Source organism: Podarcis erhardii (assembly GCF_964252035.2).
Source record: "Podarcis erhardii genome assembly, chromosome: 15".
NCBI lineage: Eukaryota > Metazoa > Chordata > Lepidosauria > Squamata > Lacertidae > Podarcis > Podarcis erhardii.
In genome coordinates, this window is record NC_138505.1 from 1,852,044 (window position 1) to 1,872,552 (window position 20,509).

General features: G+C 43.8%; 1 protein-coding gene and 2 long non-coding RNA genes across 3 annotated transcripts in view; 1 reads left to right on the forward strand and 2 right to left on the reverse strand.

The window, feature by feature from the left end:
- LOC309329961 (T-lymphocyte surface antigen Ly-9-like) overlaps window positions 1-20,509 on the reverse strand; it is a 319,160-nt gene that overhangs the window by 38,447 nt on the left and 260,204 nt on the right. The window lies entirely within an intron of this gene.
- LOC309331051 lies at window positions 9,880-11,485 on the reverse strand. Its single transcript, XR_014151706.1, has 2 exons — window positions 11,452-11,485; window positions 9,880-10,331 (listed from the first exon to the last, which is right to left on the reverse strand). It is a non-coding gene; the product is annotated as an uncharacterized lncRNA (long non-coding RNA).
- Window positions 17,366-19,058, forward strand: LOC309330584. The gene is made up of 2 exons (XR_014151492.1): window positions 17,366-17,414; window positions 18,056-19,058. It is a non-coding gene; the product is annotated as an uncharacterized lncRNA (long non-coding RNA).

Sequence of the window (20,509 nt, forward strand, 5' to 3'; positions counted from 1 at the left end):
TAAAAATATTCAAAGAAGTATCGCGTACTGGATAACACAAGATGTTACACAGTATGGGGAGAGACTTGGGGGAATGTATGGACCTATCTGTTTTCAATCTATCTCACTCTAGCACAGTGGTTCTCAACCTTGGGTCCCCAGATGTTTTTGGCCTACAACTCCCATGATCCCTATTTCACAGGACCAGTGGTCAGGGATGATGGGAGTTGTAGGCCAAAAACATCTGGGGACCCAAGGTTGAGAAAGGCTGCTCTAGCATGTGCTCCTTTCATCCTGGCTTCCCATTAATCTGTGAGCAGTTGATTATTATTATTATTTTAAAAAAAGACAGTCCAAAATAACCTATTTTTAAAAAAGCATTTTCTCACAAAATAACACATTAGAAGCAGTTCTGAACATAGTGAGCCTAGACCACCGACCAGGTAGCTGACACTAGATGGGACACAAGTTGGGATACAGCGGACTCTGACAGGATGTGATGTAGCCACAAAACATCTTGGAGGGATGGAGCTGGGTCTGAAAACTCCTTTATAAACTCCTTTATAAAGACGTTGAACATCAACGGGCCCAGGATAGAACCCAGCGGCACCCCACTTGCCCCTTCAGTTGAATTTGGTAGACTTGGTTTAAAGTGAACATCTGTAGGAATTTTAAGGGAAATGAAAAGGGACTTCTGTAAAATAAAGGAAACTGTCCCAGAATGGGAGGGTGGAGTTTACAAACACCTCTAGGATACAGTTCACTGGGAGCTTGCAGCCTTGGCATGTGTATGAAAAGGAGGAAAATAACAATTTTTAAAAGTGCACTAAATCACAGTTATTAACAGCTAGATGATGAAAGAGGATTGGCAGTGTACAGTCTGAAAATAATAAACACAGGTCAGATTTGGAACGTTTGCATAAAAACAGGTTAGATTAACTACTAAGCTCCTTGAGGCGTACAACACCTGTAGACGTTTTAGGCTTCAAGGGAGGGACTTGCTCTCCTTGCACCGTATAAAAGGACCTTTGAGTCGCGATTCTTCCATCAGCTCCTCTCAGCTCCACCTGAATATTTCACTGAGAACTTGGTAAGTGAGAGAATTTCACATCTTTTATTGCCTCTTCCATATGAACTGCATGCTCCCCATCTCCTTCTTTGAACCTAGAACTGCTTCTGCTTTCTGATCATGTTCAGCATCTTGCACTCAACTTTAGAGAGTTAGATTTTGAGGAAGATGTATTTTCCATGGGGTCAAGTTCACAATTGTCTACGCCATGGCTAGGGAACATATTTGGTTCTTCAGGAGCTGCTGGTCTACAGCACCCATCAGCCTTTGCCCTTGGCCCTGCCATCCAGAGCTGATGGATGTTGGAGTTCATCAGCATCTGGAAGGTCTCAAAAGTTACTTCATTCCTGGTCTACACAGACTGGTTGTAGCTCTCCAGGGCTTTGAACAGGGCTCTTTTCCTGACTTACCTTGAGAGACCAAGGAGTGAACCAGGGGAAATGAGGTAGAAAGGCACGTGATCTGCTCATTCTTTCTATGTTTCTCAGAGTTAGGTGCTTCCAACAACCATGTAAGTTAGGTGAGTGTCATCATCCCAATATTGTACACTGGCAGCAGTAGTTGTGAGGGAGGGCTAATGGTGAAAAGAGAGAAGACCCAGAAACGTAGCTGAAGTCTAAAAAATAATCAGATGCACCCAAGTAATAATTTCAGGGTTGCCTGGAACAGATTTCTCAGACACCAAATACCTGGGCAGACAGGAATGGTTTTAGATCCTTCCTCAAAGTTAATAATAAGGCAGGCAGGCAGAGCTCAGTGGGGCTGGCATTCCAGAAATGGAAGCTGCCCCTCAAGGTCACTTCATTTGCCACCCCAGTGACAGCACAACTAAGAAGGACGCCACTGTTCCAGTATTGCTGGTTTGGATTCATTGATGATAGGTTTTTAATTGAATTGCTTATTATGTCTTAATATTTTCATCTTTGCACTATATATCTCCCAGACCCTGCTGGTGTTGGTGATCATTATTTATTGGTTTTTCATAAAATAAATGATAAACTGTTGATTGTAAGAGGGTTGGGGGGGGGACTGAAAGAGGTTTACAAAGCAGGTGGTGCTGCTGATACAGTTTCTCAAAACTGAATGAATGAATCATGAATGAATGTTTTACCCATCCTCAAAACCGCAACCTATCCTTTCAGACCCAGCTCCATCCCTCCAAGATGTCTTGTGGCTTCGTCTCATCCTGCCAGCCCTGCTGCGCCCCATCCTGCGTCAGCTACCCGGTCGGGGCTGTGGGCTCACTGTGCTCCCCTTGTGGTGGTGGCATCTCAAGGGGCTTGGCGTCCTATGGTGGAGGAGTGTCATCGAGTAGCCTTGGCCTGACCTCTGGGGGCAACGTTGGCTGCGTCAATCAGCTGCCACCATGTGAATTAGTCATCCAGCCACCTCCCAGTAGTGTGATCCTCCCAGGAGCAGTCATTGCCGCCAGCTGTGAGCCAGTTCAAGTGGGAGGATACACTGCCTGTGGTGGAGGATCCTCTCTTGGTGGAGGGCTAGGAAGTGGCCGCTCTAAATATTGTTGCTATTAATAGGAGAGCCCAGGCAAGGTGCCGCCTCCTTTCATTAAAGCTAACTTCAGCATGGAACCTGTTCTCTGTGAGTTTCTGTTGTGTTCCTCCCACACTTCAACACCACCACCCCACATTTCAATTTCCAGCACTAATCGAGACCCCTAAAATGCATAACACCTTTTTTTTTTTTTTTTTTTTGTATGGGCATGGTAGCAATTTTACTATGCTAAGCTAAATACTAAACAAAGGAAAGTGTCAGGGGGTTTTGGTTTTTTTTAAAATAATAATAATAATAATAATAATAATAATAATAATAATAATAATAATAATAAATATTTTTTATTTATACCCTCCCCACCCCAGCCAAGGTTGGGCTCAGGGCGGCTAACAAGCAGGGGACTTGTATGTATTTTTTTTTTTCCAAATTCCAATATGCTAGCAAAAGAAGACCACCAGCAGCAAAAATCAGGATCAGATCTTCCCTTTTAATAGAGAGAGGTTGGAATTCCCAGATGCCCTGAAACATCTTCTCTTTCAGATTTCAGAATGCGTGAACATTCTGTCCCTGTACCATGCGAAACATCAGGTTGATCGCTAGATGGCACCACAACCTATGGTGGCCTGCATTTTCATTATTTATTTCTTGCTTTAGAGGCAAGATGGAATTGCTGTCACATTCAGGGAGGCCAGCAATAGGTAGGAGCAGAGTCTGCTTCACGCTGCTGGAAGGACTCTGTGTGGAAGCGTTTGGTTTTGCTTGGTTTAATTGGCAGCTAGTCTGGGAAGGAAGGGACAGGTTAAGAGTGGTGGGTTCATCAAATGAGGCAGTATTGCATTGAGGGCACTCTTTGTCGATTATGATGAGATCAAAGACCACTTTCAGAGTTGGTTGCATTATCGACAACTACATGAAAAATATAAAGAAGACTGTAAGTAAGGATTTAGTTATACTAGATCTAGGTTTCAAACGGAAGTGATTGAAGGGAAAGTGAAACAACTGAAGGCCGCAAATAGCACACTATTAGAAAGGGAGACGAAAGATGAAGAGGTAAAATCAGTTATGGTTAAATGGGCACAAGATGTAGATCACAACATCATGATGGAGGATTGGGTTAAATTATGGAAAACTGACTTAAAATTTACAGGTTTTTTTAAACTGATAATTATTAGCTAAACAGTTGGAGGATTTTACAACTCTGTAACATGCAGAAAATAGCATTATTGGAGAAACCCAAGACTGGACCTGGGGTGGGGAGATGGGTTTTGTGGGGGGAGGAAAAATGGGGAGGGAATAAGAATATGTTTTTTGGAAAATATGCTTTGTTATAACTTTGAATATTTTTTTTTTTAAAGGGCACTCTTTGTCGCCCTCCTTGGCTTTGCAGGGGTTTTTTGGGGCTGCCCTTTCATCTGGCATGCATATTGGGTTGAATGCTGAGCCAGCAGAGCCACAGGGAATAATAATAATAATAATAATAATAATAATAATAATAATAATAATAATAATAATAAATTTATTTATACCCTGCCCACCTGGCTGGGTTTCCCCAGCCACTCTGGGCGGCTTACAACAAAAGATTAAAAATACATTAAAACATCAGTCATTAAAAACTTCCCTCAACAGGGCTGCCTTCAGATGTCTTCTAAAAGTCTGGTAGTTGTTTATTCCCTTGACTTCTGAAGGGAGGGTGTAACACAGGGCAGGTGCCACTGTCGAGAAGGTCCTCTGCCTGGTTCCCTGTAACCTCACTTCTCGCAATGAGGGAACCATCAGAAGGCCCTCAGAACTGGACCTCAGTGTCTGGGCTGAATGATGAGAGACCTTCCCCTCAGGTATACTGGACCAAGGCCATTTAGGGCTTTAAAGGTCAACACCAACACTTTGAACTGTGCCCGGAAACATACTGGGAGCCAATGTAGGTCTTTCAGGACCAATGCTATATGGTCTCGGCAGCTTACTTGGTCTTGCAAATCCTCAAAGTTGTGATATTTCAATAAATAAAGCCTTCCTCCAAAGTTTGCTTCCTGAGCCTTTTTGTAGCATCTGACACTCAAGTGCACATTGATTTGATAGAATCACCTTTATATGCAAGCCAAACTGAATTCACTCCTGAAACATTACCCTATTTGGACAACTTCAGAAATTTAATGGCACGTGAATTTCTGATGGTCTACAATAGGCTCGAACCATTCACAAATACACTTCTCACAATGGTAACCATTGCAGAGTTCTTGTTGTACAATAGGTTGTGCATATTCTAAGCACAATTGAACTGGGACAAGGTACTTGTGAAGAAATATCTCTCCCACACTTTTTCCACAGCTCAAGGGCACAGAATATTATGGTTATGAATCAGCCGAAGATCAGAGATGCTTTATTTAATCCTTTAGCTTCTAGTCAGTTAATTGATTCATTAAACTATTAAAGGCAGCTGTGTTTTCATATTGCTAAACCTCAATCTGGAAATCTTCTTCATTGTGATACAAGAGGAATAAAGCTTACCTGAGCTGGCAGGTGGCAAAGGATCTAAAGCAACTGCAGAGTGACTGACTGACTGACTGGTTATATACTGATTAAATAGATCTAAGTGGTGTACAGAAAACTGAAGAAACAACAGACTACTTAAACAAAATATTACAATAACACAGTTTCATAGAAAAATAACACACTAATACAAAGTTATTGATATGTATAAATCAGTTCATTTTCCTTCTGACACATCCTCCCTCTCTGTTTCCAGGTTCTCACCCAGGGCTCAAACAAACTCTCATCTCATCCACAAAAGTCACACAGTGAGAAGAGTTCCTGGAAGCAGCAGCCATTGCCCTAGTCTCTCACTCCAGACTTGCTTTTAAGGGCAGACCCAAGGTGGATGGTACTTCCTCAGGCTCTTGGCAGCTGTTTCCCATTCAGCTGCACTCTCCACGCCATAGAAGCCAACTCTTAGGGGCCGTGGGGGCTCCGGCCCCCATAATAAAATATTTGAGGGGTCTGGCCCCCACAAAGTTGATGGGCATGCCCATTCAAATGGTGTGTGAGCACGGAGGCCCCCGTTTTCCATACCCATTCAAATGGTATTGTGGGGGAGGAACGGAAAGGAGAATGTTAGCTGCTTTGAGACTCCTTCGGGTAGTGATAAAGCAGGATATCAAATCCAAACTCTTCTTCTTCTTCTCTCCAGGCCACATCTTCCTGGATTGCTTTTGCCTGGCCAGAAAATGTACCTCTTGATTGTCTGCAGGCTGCTTGCATAGTGAAACCCATTCCATGTGCCCCAGCTTTTTCTAAACAAAATCTGGGACAACATCCCTCCCATGTCTCCCTGTTGTATGCCAGAAAATAGCTTATCTCTTGAGTTTAAGCCAATAAAACTCAAAAACGTGAGGAGTTAGGAGTCCAGCGTTGTTTATTGCAAAGCAGTAGGTTACAGATGGATCATTCCGCAAAACTGCAACCCTGCCCCGTGGTCCAGGCAGTGGTATATATAAAATTTCAAACAAAGCATTTCAATCTTCACCAATCAGGTACATCATCACCTCATTTCATGTTTAATACACATGCGCAATAAGCATGTGTTTTATAAATTTTAGAGATCTGGAAGGTTACATTTGGCCCCAGGCCCTAAAAATCCCCATCCCTATGCTGGAGGAGGAAGTGGAGAGGATAGAGGGTGGAGAAAGACCTGTGAGTGGAGGAGGCCCCCTTTTCCATCCGTTGGACCCCCGGGAAACTCAACAAACCTGCTGTAACCTTCCCAGAATGGCTGGCTACACTCAGCCAGATGGGCAGGGTATAAATATTATTATTAGGTGTGGGGCAGGGCTGCCAACTTGAATAAAACATTGTGGCGCCCCAGGTAAGCATAATCAATTGCATGACACAGTGCACACACACCATTTGAATGGGAATGCCCATCAACTTTGTGGGGGTCCAGACCCCTCAAATGTTTTATTGTGGGGGCCGGAGCCCCCACGGCCCCTAAGAGTTGGCTTCTATGGCGTGGAGAGTGCAGCTGAATGGGAAACAGCTGCCAAGAGCCTGAGGAAGTACCATCCACCTTGGGTCTGCCCTTAAAAGCAAGTCTGGAGTGAGAGACTAGGGCAATGGCTGCTGCTTCCAGGAACTCTTCTCACTGTGTGACTTTTGTGGATGAGATGAGAGTTTGTTTGAGCCCTGGGTGAGAACCTGGAAACTGAGAGGGAGGATGCGTCAGAAGGAAAATGAACTGATTTATACATATCAATAACTTTGTATTAGTGTGTTATTTTTCTATGAAACTGTGTTATTGTAATATTTTGTTTAAGTAGTCTGTTGTTTCTTCAGTTTTCTGTACACCACTTAGATCTATTTAATCAGTATATAACCAGTCAGTCAGTCAGTCAGTCAGTCTGCAGTTGCTTTAGATCCTTTGCCACCTGCCAGCTCAAGTAAGCTGTATTCCTCTTGTATCACAATGAAGAAGATTTCCAGATTGAGGTTTAGCAATATGAAAACACAGCTGCCTTTAATAGTTTAATGAATCAATTAACTGACTAGAAGCTAAAGGATTAAATAAAGCATCTCTGATCTTCGGCTGATTCATAACCATAATATTCTGTGCCCTTGAGCTGTGGAAAAAGTGTGGGAGAGATATTTCTTCCCAAGTACCTTGTCCCAGTTCAAATGTGCTTAGAATATGCACAACCTATTGTACAAGAACTCTGCAATGGTTACCATTGTGAGAAGTGTATTTGTGAATGGTTCGAGCCTATTGTAGACCATCAGAAATTCACGTGCCATTAAATTTCCTAAGTTGTCCAAATAGGGTAATGTTTCAGGAGTGAATTCAGTTTGGCTTGCATATAAAGGTGATTCTATCAAATCAATGTGCACTTGAGTGTCAGATGCTACAAAAAGGCTCAGGAAGCAAACTTTGGAGGAAGGCTTTATTTATTGAAATATCACAACTTTGAGGATTTGCAAGACCAAGTAAGCTGCCGAGACCATATAGCATTGGTCCTGAAAGACCTACATTGGCTCCCAGTATGTTTCCGGGCACAGTTCAAAGTGTTGGTGTTGACCTTTAAAGCCCTAAATGGCCTTGGTCCAGTATACCTGAGGGGAAGGTCTCTCATCATTCAGCCCGGACACTGAGGTCCAGTTCTGAGGGCCTTCTGATGGTTCCCTCATTGCGAGAAGTGAGGTTACAGGGAACCAGGCAGAGGACCTTCTCGACAGTGGCACCTGCCCTGTGTTACACCCTCCCTTCAGAAGTCAAGGGAATAAACAACTACCAGACTTTTAGAAGACATCTGAAGGCAGCCCTGTTGAGGGAAGTTTTTAATGACTGATGTTTTAATGTATTTTTAATCTTTTGTTGTAAGCCGCCCAGAGTGGCTGGGAAAACCCAGCCAGGTGGGCAGGGTATAAATAAATTTATTATTATTATTATTATTATTATTATTATTATTATTATTATTATTATTATTCCCTGTGGCTCTGCTGGCTCAGCATTCAACCCAATGTGCATGCCAGATGAAAGGGAAGCTCCAAAAAACCCCTGCAAAGCCAAGCAGGGCGACAGAGTGCCTTTTTAAAAAAAATAAAATTATTCAAAGTTATAACAAAACATATTTTCCAAATACATATCCTTATTCCCTCCCCATTTTTCCTCCCCCTCCCCCCAAAACCCCTCCCCCACCCCACCCCCTGACTTCCCTCCATTCCAGTCTTTGGTTTCTCCCATAATGCTATTTTCTGCATGTTACAGAGTAGTATAAATACTCCAACTGTTTAGCTAATTATTATCAGTAATAATAATAATAATAATAATTGTGGATGTTTATTCAAAACCTGCCAAGGAGTCCAGTTCACTTTGTTGCGTCTTCAAATACTTTGTAAAGGGTTCCCATTCATCCTTAAAGTCACAGTTATCCTTGTCCCGTAGCTTATGAGTCAATTTTGCCAGTTCTGCATAATCCATCAATTTTTCTTGCCATGATTCTTTAGTTGGGATTTCTTCAGTATTCCATCCTTGTGCTATCAAAACTCTCGCGGCCGTTGTCGCATACATGAAGATGTTTTTCAACTTTTTTGGCAGGTCTTTCCCTACGATCCCCGACAAAAATGCCTCGGGTTTTTTAACAAATGTTAAATGGAACATTTTCTTCAGTTCATTGTATATCATTTCCCATTTTTAAAAATTACTTTACAATCCCACCACATATGATAAAATGTTCCCTCCTTTTCCTTACATTTCCAACATATGTTTGAACTAGTTTTGTACATTTTCCCTAACTGCACTGGTGTTGTGTACCATCAGTACATCATCTTCATGTAATTCTCCTTCAATAGGGAACAGTCTGTAAATTTTAAGTCAGTTTTCCATAATTTAACCCAATCCTCCATCGTGATGTTGTGACCTACATCTTGTGCCCATTTAATCATAACTGATTTTACCTCTTCATCTTTCGTCTCCCATTCTAATAATAAATCCTTTCTTACAGTCTTCTTTATATGTTTCATGTAGTTGTCGGTAATGCAACCAACTCTGAAAGTGGTCTTTGATCTCATCATAATCGACAAAGAGTGCCCTCAATGCAATACTGCCTCATTTGATGAACCCACCACTCTTAACCTGTCCCTTCCTTCCCAGACTAGCTGCCAATTAAACCAAGCAAAACCAAACGCTTCCACACAGAGTCCTTCCAGCAGCGTGAAGCAGACTCTGCTCCTACCTATTGCTGGCCTCCCTGAATGTGACAGCAATTCCATCTTGCCTCTAAAGCAAGAAATAAATAATGAAAATGCAGGCCACCATAGGTTGTGGTGCCATCTAGCGATCAACCTGATGTTTCACATGGTACAGGGACAGAATGTTCACGCATTCTGAAATCTGAAAGAGAAGATGTTTCAGGGCATCTAGGAATTCCAACCTCTCTCTATTAAAAGGGAAGATCTGATCCTGATTTTTGCTGCTGGTGGTCTTCTTTTGCTAGCATATTGGAATTTGGGGCAAAAAAAAAAATACATACAAGTCCCCTGCTTGTTAGCCGCCCTGAGCCCGACCGTGGCTGGGGAGGGCGGGGTATAAATAAAAATTATTTTACTATTATTATTATTATTATTATTATTATTATTATTTAAAAAAACCAAAACCCCCTGACACTTTCCTTTGTTTAGTATTTAGCTTAGCATAGTAAAATTGCTACCATGCCCATACAAAAAAAAAAAAAAAAAGGTGTTATGCATTTTAGGGGTCTCGATTAGTGCTGGAAATTGAAATGTGGGGTGGTGGTGTTGAAGTGTGGGAGGAACACAACAGAAACTCACAGAGAACAGGTTCCATGCTGAAGTTAGCTTTAATGAAAGGAGGCGGCGCCTTGCCTGGGCTCTCCTATTAATAGCAACAATATTTAGAGCGGCCACTTCCTAGCCCTCCACCAAGAGAGGATCCTCCACCACAGGCAGTGTATCCTCCCACTTGAACTGGCTCACAGCTGGCGGCAATGACTGCTCCTGGGAGGATCACACTACTGGGAGGTGGCTGGATGACTAATTCACATGGTGGCAGCTGATTGACGCAGCCAACGTTGCCCCCAGAGGTCAGGCCAAGGCTACTCGATGACACTCCTCCACCATAGGACGCCAAGCCCCCTGAGATGCCACCACCACAAGGGGAGCACAGTGAGCCCACAGCCCCGACCGGGTAGCTGACGCAGGATGGGGCGCAGCAGGGCTGGCAGGATGAGACGAAGCCACAAGACATCTTGGAGGGATGGAGCTGGGTCTGAAAGGATAGGTTGCGGTTTTGAGGATGGGTAAAACATTCATTCATGATTCATTCATTCAGTTTTGAGAAACTGTATCAGCAGCACCACCTGCTTTGTAAACCTCTTTCAGTCCCCCCCCAACCCTCTTACAATCAACAGTTTATCATTTATTTTATGAAAAACCAATAAATAATGATCACCAACACCAGCAGGGTCTGGGAGATATATAGTGCAAAGATGAAAATATTAAGACATAATAAGCAATTCAATTAAAAACCTATCATCAATGAATCCAAACCAGCAATACTGGAACAGTGGCGTCCTTCTTAGTTGTGCTGTCACTGGGGTGGCAAATGAAGTGACCTTGAGGGGCAGCTTCCATTTCTGGAATGCCAGCCCCACTGAGCTCTGCCTGCCTGCCTTATTATTAACTTTGAGGAAGGATCTAAAACCATTCCTGTCTGCCCAGGCATTTGGTGTCTGAGAAATCTGTTCCAGGCAACCCTGAAATTATTACTTGGGTGCATCTGATTATTTTTTAGACTTTAGCTACGCTTCTGGGTCTTCTCTCTTTTCACCATTAGCCCTCCCTCACAACTACTGCTGCCAATGTGCAATATTGGGATGATGACACTCACCTAACTTACATGGTTGTTGGAAGCACCTAACTCTGAGAAACATAGAAAGAATGAGCAGATCACGTGCCTTTCTATCTCATTTCCCCTGGTTCACTCCTTGGTCTCTCAAGGTAAGTCAGGAAAAGAGCCCTGTTCAAAGCCCTGGAGAGCTACAACCAGTTTGTGTAGACCAGGAATGAAGTAACTTCTGAGACCTTCCAGATGCTGATGAACTCCAACATCCATCAGCTCTGGATGGTAGGGCCAAGGGCCAAGGTTGATGGGTGCTGTAGACCAGCAGCTCCTGAAGAACCAAAGACGTTCCCTAGCCATGGCGTAGACAATTGTGAACTTGACCCCATGGAAAATACATCTTCCTCAAAATCTAACTCTCTAAAGTTGAGTGCAAGATGCTGAACATGATCAGAAAGCAGAAGCAGGTCTAGGTTCAAGGAAGGAGATGGAGAGCATGCAGTTCATATGGAAGAGGCAATAAAAGATGTGAAATTCTCTCACTTACCAAGTTTTCAGTGAAATATTCAGGTGGAGCTGAGAGGAGCTGATGGAAGAATCGCGACTCAAAGGTCCTTTTATACGGTGCAAGGAGAGCAAGTCCCTCCCTTGAAGCCTAAAACGTCTACAGGTGTTCTGCCTAACAAAGTGCCTACTAATTAATCCAACCTGTTTTTATGTAGCCTTTCCTTACCTGACCTGTGTTTATTATTTTCAAATTGTACACTGCCAATCCTCTTTCATCATCTAGCTGTTCATACCTGTGATTATTTAGTGCACTTTAAAAAATTGTTATTTTCCTCCTTTTCATAGACACAGGATTTTTTCCCAGCTGGAATCTGCCAGAACTCAGTTCTGGCAACCCTCTGGTGGACCCCATTGCCAATATAAGGTAAACGGTAAAGGAACTTTGGGTGGTTAAGTACTGTCAAAGGAGACTCTGGGGTTGTGGCGCTCATCTCGCTTTCAGGCCAAGGGAGCCGGCGTTTGTCCGCAGACAGTTTTCTGGGTCATGTGGCCAGCAGGACTACTAAATCGCTACTGGCTCACGGAGGACCATGATGAGTGCCAGAGCGCACAAATTCGCCGTTTACCTTCCCGCCGGAGCGGTACCTATTTATCTACTTGCGCTAGTGTGCTTTAGAACTGCTAGGTTGGCAGGAGCTGGGACAGAGCAATGGAAGCTCACCCCGTCATGGGGATTTGAACCACCAACCTTCTGATCAGCAAGCCCAAGAGGCTCAGTGGTTTAGACCACAGTGCCACCCGCGCCCCTTGCCAACATAGGAGAACTTGGGAGGCATTTGTGGTGAGTACCAGCACCTCTTTTTCTAGGAAAATAGCACTGCATACACCTGTCAAGACTGCAAGCCCCCTTCAACTGCATCCTCAAGAAGTTTGTACACTCCATTTTCTCATTCTGGGACAGTTTCCTCTGTTTTACAGAATTCCTTTTAAACTTTCTTCAAAATTCCTACAGATGTCAACATTAAACAACGCCTTCCACATTGAATTCAAAGGACAAGCATGGTGCTGCAGGGTTCTGTCCTGGGCCCATTGTTTTTCAATGTCTTTGTAAGTGACTGGGATGATGGAATTTGCAGATGACACCAAACTGGGAGGGAAACTAATGCTGCAGAAGATGGAACTGAGATTCAAGATGACTTTAACAGATAGGAGAACCTAGTGGATCACAAGCTTAACACCATGGGTAGGCAAACTAAGGCCTGGGGGCCGCATCCGGCCCAATCACCTTCTAAATCCAGCCTGCGGATGGTCCGGGAATCAGCGTGTTTTTACATGAGTAGAATGTGTCCTTTTATTTGAAATGCATCTCTGGGTTATTTGTGGGGCCTGCCTGGTGTTTTTACATGAGCAGAATGTGTGCTTTTATTTAAAGTACTACTCTGGGTTATTTGTGAGGCACAGGAATTCGTTCATATATTTTTTTCAAAATATAATCCGGCCCCCCACAAGGTCTGAGGGACAGTGGACTGGCCCCCTGCTAAAAAAGTTTGCTGACCCCAGCACACAAATCAATGGTGTTATACATTAGCAAAAACAGCTATTGCTATCAACAGAAGTATAGTGATCAGATCAAGGGAAATAATAGTCCCAGTCTATTCTGGTCTTGGATAGACCCTGTGTCTGGAATACTGTGTCCCACAGAATACTGGGTGCCACAATTTAAGAAGAATATTGGCAAGCTGGGAGGTGTGCAGAGGAGGGCGACCAAGATGGTCAAGGTCTGGAAACTAAGCCTTATGAGGAATGTTTTGAGGGAGTTGGGTATGTTTATCCTGGAAAAAAGACTAAGAGTAGATATGGTAAAGGTAAAGGGACCCCTGACCATTAGGTCCAGTCATCACCGACTCTGAGGTTGCGGCGCTCATCTCACTTTATTGGCCAAGGGAGCCGGCGTACAGCTTCCTTCTGATCGGCAAGTCCTAGGCTCTGTGGTTTAGCCCAAAGTGCCAACCGCGTCCCTAGTAGATATGGTAGCCATCTTCAAATATCTCGAGGGCTGTCAGATGGAAGATGGAGCAAGCTTGTCTTCTCCTGTTCCAGAGGGTAGGGCTTGAACCAATGGCTTCAAGTTACAAGAAAGGAGATTCCAACCGAACATCAGGAAGAGCTTTCTTTATTGAAGATTTTCTTGGAAGAACTTTCTGATGGAAAGAGCTGTTCAACTGTGGAACAGTCTCCTTCGGGAGTCTGTAGTCTCCTCTTCCTTGGAGGTTTTTAAGCAGAGCTTAAAAGCATTGTTATAGGTGCTTCAGCTGAGATTCCTGCATCACAAGGAATTGGACCACACGACCTTTGGACCTTCCAATTCTAGGATTCTTCGATTCTAGGATTTATGGTCATGGAAGCTTGCAGCAACTTTTGAAAAGAAAAAGAAAATAACAGGGGAAGAGAGATTCTGCCAAACTTTAGATTCATTCTCTAAATCAACGATGATGAAGGCCTGGAGCATGAATGAAGCTTCTTTAGCACCTCCCCTCTCTTTGATTTGGTGAAGCCATAGAATTAAATCTAAATACTCAGGCATGAGCCATCTGAGTTGCTAAAATGTCCAGTCACTAGTATTTGCTTTCTTTAATATTAGAGGGTTGGAGTGTTCAATTTTGGGATGAGCTGCTCAGATCTTTATGGCTCCTATTAGATCCTGGCTCCCATGGGAGTCATTAAAGCTGAAGTTATTAAATGAAAAACAGCAGGTGTTCTTACTCGGACAGCCTCAGGCAGCACCTTTTGGTATAAACACCACAACACACTTCCAAATAATAGTCAGGTTGGGTGCTAATTTGTGTCAAACCAACACTACCACTTTGTGATTTAAGAATATGTTTGTGTAAGGTTTTGATGAGGGATGGGTGGTCTTTCACAAGCCATTTACAGATCTCCTAGCATATGCATTACACTGGCAGCTTGGTTCTAAACTTAATCCATTCCGGAAGTCCGTTCCAAAACCAAAGCATTTCAACACCAAGGTGTGCTTTCCCATAGAAAGTAATTCAAAATGGATTAATGTGTTCCAGACTTTTAAAACAGCAATACAACAAGAATTTTACTATCTAACAAGACTACTGATCCATAAAATGAAAGCAATAATCAATGTAAAAAAATAGGTAAAGAGACCCCCGACCATTAGGTCCAGTCGCAGACGACTCTGGGGTTGCGGTGCTCATCTCACTTTACTGGCTGAGGGAGCCGGCGTTTGTCCGCAGACAGTTTTTCCGGGTCATGTGGCCAGCATGACTAAGCCATTTCTGGCAAGCCATAGCAGCGCACGGAAATGCCGTTTACCTTCCCGCCAGAGCGGTACCTATTTATCTACTTGCACTTGACGTGCTTTCAAACTGCTAGGTTGGCAGGAGCAGGGGCCAAGCAACGGGAGCTCACCCTGTCACGGGGGTTCGAACCACCGACCTTCTGATTGGCAAGCCCTAGGCTTTGTGGTTTAGACTACAGCGCCACCCGCGTCCCTTAATAATCAATGTAGTGTACTATAAAATAAATAGGGCAGTATTGTAGATGATAAAAATTTAAATTACTTTTTTTCTTACCTGCATGGATGATACCCATTGTTTGGATGGGGGGTATCCATTTCTGCAGTCATACAATCAATCAGTCTATCTATCAGTAGCTGAACTGGGTTCCACACAGTCACAAAAACAAATTAACCCAAAAAGCCTCAAAAACAAAAATACAAAATAAATAGCAAAAGGAACAGCACCAAACCTAATCCGTTCCAGAAGTCCGTTTGACTTCTGAAATGTTGAAAAACCAAGGCTCAGCTTCTGATTGGTGCAGGTACCCCAGAAACAATAGCTGACAACAGCACCAGATGTTTGACTTCTGAAAAACGTTCAAAAACCAGAACAATTCATTCCAGGTTTTCCGCGCTTGAGAACCAAGGCATTTGAGAACCAAGGTACCATTGTATTTTGCCCTTGTGAGGTTCAGCAACTTTTTAGATTGGGGGCAAATTTGCAAACTGGGGAAACCATCATGGGCATCACAAACACTGCAACCGCAAGTGGATCACAACTTACTCTATTGCTTAAAGTTGTGGGTCTGTCACCACTTCCATTTGTTCAGTGCTTTCTTACAATTTACATCAGATCAGTAATACTTGTCCAAAATTCTTTTCATTCATATCGTGGCACAAAAATGTGAAAAATCGCTTTTTACCGCTGTATTGGAACAAACAAAAAACTGCTTAAAACTGGTTCTCTACCTCACACTAATATTTTCCAATGCTCTCTCTTTTTGCACTCATAAAGGCATTGTGTCCAAGCACATATATCTGAGCAAAAGCAGTTTCCCTTTCCAGTGTCAATGTGTGTTGGCTGTGCTAACCCAATGTAAAAGTTGGTAATGACTGGGGAATGTACACCATTAAAATTGCCCCCGCTTCCATGGCTGTTAAGGAGGTTAGGGTCTTGTGCTGCCAGCACAAATCCTCTACATTAGGGACTATGTGGATAGCATTCCTTTAATGTCAGTTAAAGTAAGGCCAATTTTTCAACTTGCGCTTGTTGGACTCTCTGTTGGGGATTCTGGAGAAACAACAACATGATATTGTGTGCTTGTGCCAAGAAACACAGACCCTCCAAGTGTCTCTAATTTCCAGGGATGTCCCTGATTTAGAGAAACTGTACAGTGGTACCTCTGGATGCGAACATGATCCGTTCCGGAGCCCAGTTCGCATGCTGAGTAGTCCATAACATGCGACTGCGTGACTGCACATGCATGGGTCGCGTTTCGCTGCTTCCGCGCATACGTGTGATGTCATTTTGAGCGTCTGCGAATGCGCGAGCGGTGAAACCTGGAAGTAACGCATTCCGCTACTTCCGGGTCACCGCGGAGCGTAACCTGAAAACACTCAACCTGAAGCATGTTTAACCCGAGGTATGACTGTACTGGCTTCTGATTTGATCCTGGAATGTCCCACTTTTACTTAGGCTGTCCCTATTTTGATAGGAGAAATGTTGGAGGGTATGAAGTTATTCCACCCTCGAGCTCTCTGAAGGCAATCATTCTTTAGTGGGAGAACTACACCACAAAATTCAGATAAGCATACATTTCAAGGGACGCGGGTGGCACTTTGGGTTAAACCACAGAGCCTAGGACTTGCCGATCAGAAGGTCGGTGGTTCGAATCCCCACGAGGGGGTGAGCTCCCGTTGCTCGGTCCCTGCTCCTGCCAACCTAGCAGTTCGAAAGCTCGTCAAAGTGCAAGTAGATAAATAGGTACCGCTCCAGCGGGAAGGTAAACAGCATTTCCGCGCACTGCTCTGGTTCGCCAGAAGCCGCTTAGTCATGCTGGCCACATGACCGGAAGCTGTACACCGGCTCCCTCGGCCAAAAAAGCGAAATGAGCACCGCAACCCCAGAGCCGGTCACGACTGGACCTAATGGTCAGGGGTCCCTTTACCTTTACCTTTTATACATTTCAAAGAATGGCTAAGTTTCAATTTTCATATTGTTTTGGAAAGTGTAGATTTGATAGATTCAGTTTTAAATGCATACCAAATCAATTTTCTCCAAACGAAGCCCCAGAAATCTCAAAGACAAGACACAGAAGCCATACTGTTGACCTTGTTGCGCAAATGGTCCTGAAAATAGCTATTGTGACCTACCTTTAAAATTAATGGTCTGCTTCCAGGAAACTAACCTGCTATGTGGTGCTTAGACTTGTAATATTCTTCAATGAAAGGAGAAATTAGTGTGGAATAAGCACACCCAAACTTCCAGGATTAAGAAGGGGCAAGTAATCACAAACCAAAACAGGGCTGTGATTGGAGCAGCTTGACTTATGAGGAATACAGTAAATGATAGTCCTTGTGACCAAGGATGCCTTCTGGCTTCTTTGAAAACTGTATAAAAGCTCTCAGCATTGCTTGACACATCCAACAGCTTCTATCGCCTCCTCTTGATTTCTCCTCTTCATCAGCTCTCACCGGTAGGTTGGATTTAACTCAACTTTCTTTACAGCTTGTGGGATGTGAGGTGCTTCTTTGCGGTGGTGTTTGTAAAACAAGTTTACTTGCACTTGCACTTCTCAAAATGACCATCATTTTATGAGGTCCCTCTACCTTCCATAAATGATCAACACCTGCAGGTTCATGGACCAAGGAAGCACCAGCTCTTGGGTCCAATTTGTGCTAGGACAATGTCTCAGCTTTTTCTGTAGATGTACAGTGGAACCTCAGGTTACATACACTTCAGGTTACAGACTCCGCTAACCCAGAAATAGTACCACGGGTTAAGAACTTTGCTTTAGGATGAGAACAGAAATTGTGCTCCGGCGGTGCAGCGGCAGCAGGAGGCCCCATTAGCTAAAGTGGTGCTTCAGGTTAAGAACAGTTTCAGGTTAAGAATGGTCCTTCGGAACAAATTAAGTACTTAACCTGAGGTACCACTGTACTTGCCTGTCTTCCAAGGTGGAGATCTGGGACTTCATCCAGCTAAGTCCTACTCAACATAGACCTGTTGAAATGAATGGACTTAAGTTCAATATGGCCCTTGGTTCCAAGGGGTCAATTCTGAGTAAGTCTCACAAGCGTTGGCATATTCATTTTTGTTCTTCACATCTCGTTCCAGGCTAACCTTCAACTTCTCCAACATGGTGTCCTGTTGTCGCCCATCCTGCGCCATTACCTGTGGACCCATCTACCCAGTTAGCAGCTGCCAACCCTGCTGTTCTCCATCCTGCGTCATTCCTTGTGGACCCATCTACCCAGTTAGCAGCTGCCATCAACCCTGCCATCAACCCTGCTCCTATCCATGTGGACCCATTGCTCCACTGTGTATCCAACCTTCCTGCCAGTCTTCCTGTTCTCCATCCTGCGTCATTCCCTGTGGTCCCATCTACCCAGTTAGCAGCTGCCATCAACCCTGCCACCAACCCTGCTCCTATTCATGTGGACCCATCGCTCCACTGTGTATTCAACCTTCCTGCCAGTCTTCCTGTTCTCCATCCTGTGTCATTCCCTGTGGTCCCATCTACCCAGTTAGTAGTTGCCAGCCTTCCTGTATCTCCTCGTGCCTGCCATCCTGCGTCATTCCAAGTGGGCCTATCTATCCAGCTAGTAGCTGCCATTCTTCCTGCATCCCAATCAGTATCTGCAATCCCTGTGGTTCTCCTTGCTAAAGTGTCAAGGGACAACCCCCCTGGTACACAATCCTGTTGGGAATTGGAAAAAAATATGGTACGGATTCATGGCTAAGCTTATGGGTATACGGTACAGGTGCCGAAAATGCTAAGCTTTCACAGTTCTAGCTGAGGTTGGTTCTGTGCCTGCACAGCATCTTTGAGGCTCAGTCCCTGCATTGATGTACTTTCACCCTTTATTTTCTGGAAAAAAAACCCCTTTGCTAGCTTTAAAGTTGGCTCTCTTTAACCAGGGAAGTGTGACACATTGTGGTCGGTTTTCCCTGCCAAAGGAGTTCTGTCTGCATTCCCATTGCAAGTAGTAGATTCAGTTCACCCACTGCTCCCGTCTCTTCGTTGTTTTCTATGTGGTATCTTCTTGAAAACTGCAAATGGTCTTGGTCTGTTCACTTCATGCTTGTTTCTCAATAAAGTCTACTCTATGCAAGGAAAGATTTGTCTCCTGGTCTCTTTTGATTTCTTTGTTTAAAAACTCAGCAACAACAGAGTCTACCAAGTCTGAGAAGTAGTTAATGCAGAGGTGTCACTATACCACAGTTGCATCATCTCTGACTATTGACCATGATGTCTGGGGCTGATGGGAGATGGAGCCCAGCAATACAAGAATAGAGATAACTGCCTAATGCTGAATCAGACCTTGGTCCATGTGACCATGTGACTTGGTCCATCTGACTGCAGCTCTCCAGAAATTCAGTCTCTCCAAGCTCTGTCTGGAGACCCCAATAATTCAATGTGACATTTTCTGCATACCTGAATAATAATAATAATAATAATAATAATAATACCCCACCCATCTGGCTGGGTTTCCCAAGCCACTCTGGGCGGTTCCCAACAGAATTAAAAGCACAATAGGACATCAAACATTAAAAACTTCCCTAAACATGCTCTATCATTGAGCTTCCTCAAAAGGAAGCCTCCCATAGTGCTTTATTTACACTCACATTTTTATTTATATATATATATAAATTAAAATAAAATAATCCCAATTACATCATCAGGAATAGGTGGACTTTTCCTGCATAAGTGACACATATTTGAAAATGTCGATTTAATATTCTGTTTCCTTTGAAGGCAAGCGTGGTTTCAACCTGCCAGATTGTAGGCAGATACTTTTTCTTTCATTCCACCCACCCCAGAACTGGACCGTGAAGGCACGGTCACGTCTTTTAAAAGGAATGGAGACTGCTCGTTTTCAGAATGATTGCAGCAATGGGTACAGTAAGGGAACATACTTTGTAGGGTTGAGGTGGGGAAAAATGTCATGGCTGGAAAATGTTATCCACCAATAACAACCCTGTTTCCCCTAAGGATTCTGGTCCCCTGCATGGCTAAAATGGGAAATCTCCATTCATTTCCATAGGGAATGGTATAGCTGTGGCATGTCCAACTCACAAGAGAATGTGATCTACTCCCAGTATATATATAAAAAAGCCTGCCAGTGATCAACCCATTGGAGAGAGGAGGAGCGTGTGTTTTTTAGGGGGGAGTGTCCAGAGTTGTTGAGTCATGATCCCGCGATCTACCCCGGTGATTTACCTGTTGATCGCAGCCAACCGGTTGGACAGGTAGATAAATCCCTTTAATTTAATGGGGTAAATCCTTCCCCCAAATCCCAGAAGTTTTGTAGGGCCAAGGGGAAATACTCCACGTTGATTAAAAGTCAGACCACTGCAATATCACCTGAGGGATTTGCAGTCTTTCTACCAGACCCTTGCTAAGCTTAAACGCTCAAAAGCAGAATTCAGCCAGAAAAGTCTCCTGGAGAGGAAGATAGATGAAGGTGCCTCAGCTAAGTGGAGGTCCCAGGTCTGGTCCATGGAAGGCCTAAGAAGGGCTGGCAGAGAACTCCACCTGGAACTCTGGAGAGCCACCACCAGTCAGCG